Below are 10,598 nucleotides of genomic sequence, written 5' to 3' on the forward strand. Positions count from 1 at the left end.
TGCTGTGGCCCACTTCTTCATTTCCCAACTCTGCAAACCTGTTCCTGAGCTCTGTTTCTCCTCACTCGCCGGGCGATCTTTTCCTCTCCATGGTTCTCTTAGTCCACATGCTTCCACTGTCCACCTTTCCTCACCAGCCAGTCTCCCCTCAGAATTCTTGGTGCTTGCTTCCATCTGCAAGTCTGAACTTATCTTCGGCCTCCTACTGATCTTTGCCTCCAATCATCTGCTTCGAATCCCCTCTAAACTCTAACCAGAGTTTTCCACCTCATCTCCAGTCCCCGGATCTTTCTTCCATCAAGCTTCTATCAGCGGCATCTTCATGCAGACAAAACTCTTTTCATGTACCCCCTCCCAGGATCAGTACTTGCTGCAGCTTCCACATCCAGTCTTCCCTCATTGGTGTCTCTTCAGTGCTGCTTTGTATCGGTCCTAGTCTTCCCGGCCTAAAACCTGTTAGTCCCAAGAAACACAAAACAGAGAGATACCCAAACAGGCACCCCCCAGAACACATTGGCCCAGATCCACCACCCACTCCTCTTCACTAGCCCTGTCAGTTCCTCTGCCTAGGTCTCAGTCTCCCCCGGAAACGCCCCTGGAAACTCCCCTGTTTACAGCTGTTTGCGGCTGCCGTGTTACTCCAGCTGTCCTATGCTGCTGCATAGATGCGCTTAGGCTACTTTTATAGACTCCTCCAGCAGACAAGCCCCGCCTGCTAAACAGGGCTCAACTTCTCATCGCCAGACAACTGGCCCTAGCAGCCTGCCACACATATCCAAACTACACCACATACAATACAAAAAAATAATCAAAAACCTGCTCCTCAACAGAACTCCCTCTGAAACTTCCCCTGTCTTACAGCCCTCTGTTTTGCTGGCTGCTGTGCTGCTGGCTAGCTGTCTGTCTATTGGTCCTTTTTGATCCAAGCTGCCAACCGTTATGTTGAGCTCTTAACCCTTACAGTCACAAGGGGGGATTTTATGCACCCTTAAGCTGATGTTTCATCGAGAAGAAACTGTACATAGTCATAGGGCACCAACTTTCCCTGCACCCAAGTTGGGTGCTCAAACCCCCCTGGCCTGCCCCGACTCTCCAGCCTTTCCCACCCCTGCTGCCCTGCCCCCATCTCCAAACCCCTTCCTCCAAAGTCGCCTGCCCAAACTGCCGTTCCCCTCTCACTGCCCCTATTCCGCACCCCTTCCCAAATCCCTGCCCGGCCCGCCTCTTCCTTGAGGTGGCGCAGCGTTTCCCCTTCCCCTCTCCCATGCTTGCTGCAGGAATCACTGTTTCGCCAGAGCAAGCACTGGTCAGCTAGGGGGGGTAAAGTTGACACATGCAGTGTGCCCAGGGGGAGGATGGCAGAGGCAGAATAGAAAGGCCAGAGTGAGCTGGGGTGGGGTTGGGTGTTCGCCGCCGCCGGTGGGTGCTAAGCCACCTTGAGCATCCTGTTTTTTGTGCGCCCGGGGTGCTCTCAGCCCCCAGGAGGACCCCACATACCCGTCCGCCACACTCTAGTGCCTACACGTTGGAAGTATTCGAGAGCGACCCAACGGCAGTATCAATTTTCCCAATGCCATATACATCAAAATTCCAACTTCCCTATTCCTCTCACTACTCCCTGACATGCTTATTATATAATCATCCAAGGCATTAGATCTTCCCACACACTCTTTGCCATCCAGGAGCACCTCTTGTCGACACGCTTCCTCGCTCCGACTCCCTCTCGCTCCCCACGCTATAATCCTTCATCATTAGTCGCACTTGGTTTGTCCAAGATTTAGTCCTCTGTTCTTGATAGGCATGACCTGCGATTATGCCGTTGGTCGTAGAATAATTAGGACTTTTGCATTTGGCTGCATCAGTAACTTCTCTTCTGAATTCACTCGAGTATGGAAGCGGATTTGAGTCATTGGCTTTAGGAGGAATGTGGAAAGGGGACGCGAGTCAAAGAATGAGTTACAACATATCTCTCACTATGGAATACAATAGGTCCTATGCATATAAATATAATCCCCACAAGCATTCATTATGAGGATTGCTTTATTTAAAATTGGATTAAGAATATAATAGAGCAACTTCATAATTTACCTAGTTAGAAGAAGGTGAGAATATTAAGAGATAGAGAGGCATAGGTGAGGTCAAATAACCGCGTATTTTGTAGATAGATTGCCAGATCTTACTCGCAAATCTAGTAATACCAAGGTCGGTCTAAGTAGATATACACACCTCGGCAGGCACAACTGCACTCCCGTGAGCGGGCACTCCCCGCTTGAGCTGTCTCGGGCCACCCATCCAGATCGATACGTGCCTACAGGTTTCCCCATCTTATCTCCAGTGCCTCTGCCATGCCAGGGAACAGCTATTTTCCCAGCATGCAGGAGGGCACGACTCTTTCTGCAGAGGGATCCTCAGCGCGAGTATGCTCGCGCTCTAGGTCACTTCCCGAAAGAGAAGCCATCGCCGCGCACATGAACTCTAGGGCTCACGGCGTATGGAAAACAGAGACACGACGCAACTGATGGGCAGGAGTGGATTTGGCACAGAGTGTCTGGCAAACATACAGCACTACCCTCTCCTGGCAAGGTTAAGAATTGTACTCCAAGTTGTGTGGGACCAGTTTTTTTTTTGGTCCCTAGAAGAGTGAGGGAAAATGTTAGTGGAAAAAATTAAAAAACTCATATAAACGGGGTTGTACCTTGTGTATGTAAGCGGTGTTTCGTGAAGACGACCATCTTCCCAGTGAGGGGCAAGATTAGGTTCGGCGTCGCGGGCCCCTGAGCAGGGGGCTAGGGGCTCTGAAAAAATTTTAAATCAAAATAGGCGTCCGTGAATGCGTTTGCTAAAATTTCGAGAACCACTGAGATAGAGGGCTGGTCTACACTACGGGTAAAATCGATTTTAGAACCGCAATTTCAGCTACTTTGAATAATGTAGCTTTCTTCTCTTTTTCAGAGTTGGGAAATGAAAAGGGGCACAGCAGGATGGTCACTAAGGTGAGAGGGGCAAGGAAAAAGAGAAGAGCTGCTAGTCCTACAGGAAGAAGGGAAGAAGTCAGTGGAGGACAACACCAAATATTGAAGCCCCTAAGGAGGATATGAGAAGGTTGCGGGGGATCAGGGGTGAACAGGGAATCATAGGACTCCTGCGCCAGGGGAGCAGAGGATAGACTGGAGAATCACACTGTTCACCAGGAAAAGTAGGTCTACGTGAATTGGGACTCCGTTACTGATAAGAATAGACAGGCGTGTAAACTAAGCTGATTCTGGAGAACAGAGAGGGTAGATACCACATGCTCAGGGTTTAACTGATCGCCATATTTGGGGTTGGGAAGGAATTTTCCTCCAGGGCAGATTGGCAGAGGCCCTGGAGGTTTTTCGTTTTCCTCTGCAGCATGGGGCAAGGGTCACTTGCTGGAGGATTCTCTGCAGTTTGAGGTCTTCAAATCACAATTTGAGGACTTCAGTAACTCAGACATAGGTTAGGGGTTTGTTATAGAAGTGGATGGGTAAGATTCTGTGGCCTGCATTGTGCAGGAGGTCAGACTAGATGATCATAATGGTCCCTTCTGACCTTAAAGTCTATGAGTTTATAAGTAATAAGGATAAGGGGAGAAGATACTCTCAAATCGAGGCGGGGGGAAAGTTTGCTTTGTGCTGTGTAAATTGTTGTTCTCGCTGAGACAAAGCGAGAGACCAAGCAAGTAATCCAGCTCCTACTGAAATGAGACATCTAATATTACAGAAATAGTAAGTAATAGCAAGAAAATGTGTTAGATTATCTTTTGTTTAAGCTTATGAATTATCCCTATGCTAAGAGGGAGGTTTATTCCTATTTTTTTGCAACTTTAAAGTTTTGCCTAGAGGGGAATCCTCTGTGTTTTAAATCTTATTACCCTGTAAAATTACCTTCCATCTTGATTTTACAGAGAGGTGCTTCTTTTATTTTGTTCCTCATAATAAAGTTCTTTTTTAAGAATCTGATTGGGTTTTTAGTGTTCTAAAAACTCAAGGATCTGGTCTGTGCTCACCTTGGTTACCTATTTGGTTAGTATATTATTCTCAAGCCTCCTCAGAAAAGGGGGTGAAGGATCTTGGGAGGATATTTTGGGAAAATAGGAACTCCAAGTGGTCCTTTTCCTGGATCTTTGTCTAACTCACTTGGTGGTGGCAGCGATATCGTCCAAGGGCAAGGAAGAATTTGTACCTTGGGGAAATTTTTAACCTAACCTGGTAGAAATAAGCTTAGGGGGTCTTTCATGCGGGTCTCCACATCTGTGCCCCAGAGTTCAGAGTGGGGAGGGAACCCTGACAGTTCTGGTGTCCACATTTTTAAAAGGATGCTAAAAATTTAGAGAGGTACAAAAGAGAGTCACAAAAATGATTCAAGGACTGGAGAAAATACCTTATAATTAAAGACTAAGGGCTTGTCTACATGGTGCATTAGTGTGCTCCAGCGTGTTACACACTAATTGTCTGTGTAGACCCTGCTGGTGCACACTGAAAGTTTCCTAGTGTGTGTTCATGTAGTCCCGTTTCAAACAGTACTGTGTCAAAATGCACTAGGTAATTTTTAGTGCATTGCAGAAGGTCCACAAGGACAGTTAGGGCGTGGCATACTAGTGCACACTAGAATTTACACCCCAGCTGATAGGCATGAATGCACCATGTAGATAAGCCCTTAAAGAGCTCCATCTGTTTAGCTTATGAAAAAAAAAAAAGATTAAGGGGTGACTTGATTACAGTGTATAAGTACCTACCTGGGGAGTAAATTCTGGGTACTAAAGGGCTTTTTAATATAGCAAAGAAAGACATAACAAGAACAAATCGCTAAAAGTTGAACTCAGAAATTCAAATTAAAATATTTTTAACAGTGAAGATGATCAACCACTGGAACAAGCTACCAAGGAAAGTGATGGATTCCCCATTTTTTGATATGTTCAGATGAAGTCTGGATGCCTGTCTGGAAGATATGCTTTAGCCAAGCACAAGCTCTTAGGCTCAATAAAGGGGTAATTAGGTGAAATTTAACATCCTGTGTTATACAGGAGGTCAGACTAGATCATCTATTGGTATCTTCCATCCTTAAATCCTAGGAATATGGGCCCTACACTGAGTCTAAGTAAACTATGGTTTTAAATTGAGTTGGAATATTAGCATGAGCAATAGGCTCAAAACATGTGACCAAAAGAACAAGATCATGAGAACAAAGAGTTGTCTGTGTTAAATGTGAGTGACCCTCGAAATACCAGCATCATCATATTGATGGTCTCAGCTGAAGTAATAGAAATATAGAAAACATGGCTGATTGGGCACCAGGTACAGAACTTAGTCCTAAGATTCCCTTTTTGGTCTTTGGCTAAAGTCCAACAACTAGCAATAATATTGTTTGTTATTGTGTATAAAAAGCAAGACTTCCAGAAGTTTTTTTTGCCAGAGCTTTTTGTTTACCCCTTTGTAGTTACACCATAAAGGGAAGGAATATCCTGAACCTGATCCTGTTGTGAGTATTTTGGCCAATGCTTGTATGTGTATTGCTGTTAAAATATAAAATATATGCTTGTACCAGTATTTTGGATGTAATTAACACCAAGTGGCCTTTGGACTAATAAAGAAATACTTGTGTGGAAGCTGAGTCATGGTTAACCTTCATAAACTTAGAAGGGAAATTATTTCTGACAGGTTGACTGGCCCAGGAATGTCCCCTATGTCTGGGAGGGAGAGGGAGAGAGGAAGGTAACATGGGTGGCATAAAGCCAGTGTAGATGCCTCCAAGATTTCCTTACATCAGAGAAACATCCACCTGCCCCGATAAGATACTTCTCCTTACCCTTGGGAACCATGGATCAGAATCTAGCTTGTTGTGTACAAAGGAGGAGTAAGAATTTGACATTGACTGAATGTATGGGGTAAAAGATAAAGGGAAATTTCCAAGATGACTCCTATTTTACAGGACTCAGTGATAGGGAGAATGGTGGTGTGTTCAATAGTGACAGAAAACATGGGGGTTGACGGTAGAGAAGGTTTTGAAAGCATGTTAAGGAGCTCAGTTTTCAGCTGATGGTGAGAAATTGAAGAATGTTGTCAGAGAGGTTGAAATGAGCACTTGGATAAGGAGAAAGGAAGGGAGATAATCGGAAGTGGAAAGGTAGATTTTTTCATTGGTACTCAAAGCCATGCTAGCAGGTAAGGTCACTTAGAGTGCACAGAAAAAAAGAGGAGAGGGCCAAGGACAGAACTGCGTAGGACCGCCACAGAAAGTGGGAGAGGGAAAGAGGAGCATCTATCAAAAGAGATGATAAAGAAGCAGGAAAAATGGGAGGATACTGCACAAAAATCCAGGGAGGACAAGTTATCAAGGAAGAAGTGATCAACAAAGTTACATGCAGCAAAGAAATGTTCCAGTACTCCTTTGAAAGGGGAAAACTGTCCAGTTACTGTTTGGAAACCAGTACAACTGTACTCCTGAACAAAGATAAAAATCCAGAAGTCTGTAGATCATTCTGACCAATCTCATTAATTAAGCTAGAGAATAAAATACTGGCAAAATCAGCACTCTCTGATCCTATCACTATCAAATCATACTGACCAATGTAGCTTTACTCCAGAGAAAGCAACAAATCATAACATTTGGTGAATACTAAACATCATTGCATAACACAAATAATTAACAGCATCCTAGCATTAGATGCAGTGAAAACTTTTGATAGGATTTTTTAGACTTATTTTTCTGTAGTATTGGAGAACTTTGATTTTGCACATCAATTTATAACCCCCATAAACTGTTCTATTGCTCTCTATGTGTATTCCTTTATCTGAACAGGTACCAAGCAGGGATCTTCTGCTTAAGGAGCAGCACACAGCAAGAGTCCCCCTTTGTCACTTCTTCTGTTTTCTCTAGGTGTTGAACTGCTTGCAATAGCTGTCAGAGATTCTCCAGAGTCAGGGCAGAACAATCCTTAATACAAAATGCAAGTTTTCGTTTTTTCTGGATGGCATCTGCCTTATCTGATTGAAACATAGGCCTCTCTTCAATTCCTTAAAGAAATCTTAGAAGTCTCATTTAGTTTTCATGTAAATATGACCAAATCAGAGACAAACCAGTGAGACTGTTCAGTTTTCCTTGTTGATGTTTCTGTGAGGGATTCAAATACCTCACCTATTTATACTAACAGTGCTAAACCGTAACCCCTTTTATATACCTTAAAAAGATGGCATCTCTCACAATTATCTATGTTAGGCCCAGCCTACTTGACAAAAGTGAATGACCTTGCTCGAGTGTTACACTTCCCAAAAGTCCGCCTAGTATTTATATCCACTTAGTACTATAGCATGGAAACCAAAAACAAGTTGTTGAGGCTTTAAAGACAGAAAACAACTAGAAATTCTATAACAGGACAGCAGTAATTCAATATGTTTGGAACAAGATTACTTTCTACAGAAACTCAAAGCAACAGCCCCACTTGCCAAAGCCTGGAAGCAGCATATTTATCTCTTTTTATTCCTTTCAACCTGATTTATGGCAAAGACAATTTGCTCTCTCAGGAGATCAGACAATATCCTACCCCAGAGAACCACACTGCAAATATGGAGAAAGAAACTTTTCTCTCTCAAGAGACCAAACAACATCCTATCCTAGCAGACTACTCTAAAAATATGGAAAAAGAAAAACAGGTACCTGGGTGTAATGCCAAAATTCTCACCAACTTCCTGGATAGTCAGGCTCCCATGTTTTCCTGCAGAATAGAATGACACTAACTTTAAAAGATGTTGATATTAAAGGATTATCAACAATTGGAGAGTCAGAGCATAACACTACTAAATTTTGAACAGCTCAGAATTAAATTAAATCTACTTTCTTGATTGTTGTATATGTACTTGCAAATTAGACACTTCCTAGATACAGTTACTAAAGAAAAAACTGCACTATTGGCAAACCAAACAAACCAGCACTCAGAGGGTGCCTAACCCAAATAAGTTTCTATTTTTACTGCACAAGTTCTTCACCGAAAAACACTTCACAAGTGTACCCTTTACATTCTACACCCTGGATGTGAGCTCTTAAGATTCCTTTGAAGATAATCACTGGCAAAAAGCACTTGGTTACCACTCTGAAGCCTGTTTTGAGCATTTTACAAGTAAATGCAGTACTTTGTGCTACATAGATGTTGCTATTTTCCTTCCATTTTGAAAAAAAAAATTACATTTATCTACATTTTAAATGCTCCAAATAGACATTACAAATCACTCTCACTCATATATTGTTTATTGAGCTGTCATTACATATGCTGGTTTTGGGCACTGATTCCCCGTTTCATGATTCAAGTTGGCAATTGAAGGTCAGGGCTTGATTTCCATTTATTTTAAGGCCCCTTTACTCTGCTCTGGTGGCATGAAAGGACCTGAAATTTGATGTACATTATATTTATATTCATTTTAAGGCCCCTTTGCTGTAGCAAAGTGGTATAATGAGTAACAGATTGTCATAATTTAACCCTTTATTATACTTAGGGGAGTTGAACCATAGGACCAACTCCCCAACATTGACTTAAGAGTATTAATTAAGAACAATTAAGAATAAATGTCTATGGTGTGCAGAAAAGTTTATCCTTGCTCAACTGACTATATCAAGAAAATTCATATTACAGATGTGGTAACAAAGTTGAAGTACTTTAAACTACTAAAATCAGTCCATCAGATGAGCAATATCAATAAAAACTACTGTAAACTATGGCATGAATAGATAATGCCCCTGTAACTTCAGTAAATGATAAATCAATTGACTACCAACTCTAGAGATAGCCAACTTATATTTAAATTATTCAATTTGTTGCACAGATCTTTTGGTCAGACGATGGAAGGATAGGGTTTCTGGGACAAGTGACGTGTCTCAGGAGATGGCACTCAGCAACACATGAGCAGGGGGAAAAGAATCAGATATTGGGGGTGAACCAAGGTTGATAGTTGGTGAAACAAACTTTGTGTGGGACAGAAGACGACCTTGTCTACATGTGAAAGTTGCACTGGCTTAACTATAGGGCTGATTTCAAACTGATTTTGTTAAACCAGTGCAAACCCCTATTGGGGATACATTGATTTTGGTTTAAGAGTGACTGAGTTCAGTTGAGCTTAAATTGATAAGGAAACAGTGTAAGCTAACCTGAAAAAAGTCACTCTTAAACTGAATAAAAAAGAGTGTCCGCACAAGGATCTGTACTGGTTTAAACTAAATTGGTTTAAAAACAGGTTTAAGTTAAATCTCTGCAATTTTCTCATATAGATAAGGCAGAACAAAAAAGTCATGGATGGAAGAGAGATAGGAATGGAGGAATTCAACAAAAAAGTCAGTGGAAGAGAGGGAGGTGAGAGATGTCATGGACAATAATGGATTAAAAGTTATGGAAAGGTTTGGTGGAAGCAGGTTGGTGATGATGAAGGAAATGAGGTGATGAGCAGACAGAAAGCAGAGAAACTGCAGGGTTTAAGGGAAGACAAGATCAAGCAAGTGGCTGTTTTGGTGAGGAAGAGACCTGATTCAAGTTTAAAAATCAAAAGGAAAGGGGATGAGGAGGCAGGAGACAATGGGTCAAAAGAGACATTAGTATAGAAATAAAGAAGAGTGAGAGAACAAGGTGTAAGGATTAAAGAGGAAGGAAGTTGAGGAGGAGTCCGGGGAAGACAGTAGACAACAGCTAAATGGAGTAGGAGATGACAGCAAATTCAATGGAGTATTGTTCAAAAGAGGCAGAGGAGTGGGAAAGGGGTTGAGGTAAGTTTAGTTGGAAGAGGTAGGAGAAGGAGAGAAAAGGCCCAGCGCAGTTCTTTGGGGACAATTTGAGGCACAGGGCATCAGAAAAGAGGGGGCCTACTAAGGGACACAGTAGCTGCAGAGGCTGTCTCAGATAGGAAGTGAAAGGAAATTGAGAGAACAGCATATAATCAGCCACAAGTGAGTGCCAAGGCTTTTTGATAATCATAGCAAACAAAAGATACTGAGTTACTACAACCTGCCTGTTAAGTATGCAAAATACCATATGGAGATTGAGATGACAGATTGTACTGCTAAATCAACAACATCCTACAGATATTTAATAAAAACTTAATCACTCCCAGTAGGCACAGGATGTCTTCATCAATACAAGACAGAAAAATGTGTTGATCTCTGGGAAGAAAAGAAAAGCCAGTCATGTCTCTCAGTAGCAGCAAGCCTGTGAGTTTAGGAGTGACACAAGGACTCATAGTTCTATGATCAGAGGACAATACATGCTGCCAAGGCAATCTACTTGATTTAAGGTTGTTAGAAGTCTTTGACAAACTAGTCTCATGCTTTACAGAGTATTCGGCACCTGTTGGAACAGAATGTAGGGAGTTTTAATGAGTGCTCTGTCTATGTCCATGCAGTGTGTCCATGTTAAATAAAACTCATGGTGCACTGATTCAAGGAGCTCCCATAACTCAGAACATGCTGAATGGTAGGAGCAGAAGGGCAAGCAGACAGGTTAAGCTGCGCCATTCTTCAAAAAATAAAATTCTGCCATTTAATCCTGAAACTAGACTTAATATAAGGTGCACACTCTGGGCCAAATTCTAGGCTGAGTTACC

General features: G+C 42.4%; 1 protein-coding gene across 1 annotated transcript in view; it reads right to left on the minus strand.

Annotated features, from left to right (window-relative positions):
• TXNDC5 (thioredoxin domain containing 5) overlaps positions 1 to 7,726 on the minus strand; it is a 71,140-nt gene extending 63,414 nt beyond the window's left edge. Inside the window, exon 1 of the mRNA XM_032768611.2 lies at positions 7,675 to 7,726. The gene's annotated coding sequence lies outside the window, so the exon portion shown is untranslated. The remainder of the gene's footprint in view (positions 1 to 7,674) is intronic.
• Between the last annotated feature and the right edge of the window lie 2,872 nt (positions 7,727 to 10,598).

The sequence above is a fragment of the Chelonoidis abingdonii genome, chromosome 2 (assembly GCF_003597395.2).
Source record: "Chelonoidis abingdonii isolate Lonesome George chromosome 2, CheloAbing_2.0, whole genome shotgun sequence".
Taxonomy (NCBI): Eukaryota; Metazoa; Chordata; order Testudines; family Testudinidae; genus Chelonoidis; species Chelonoidis abingdonii.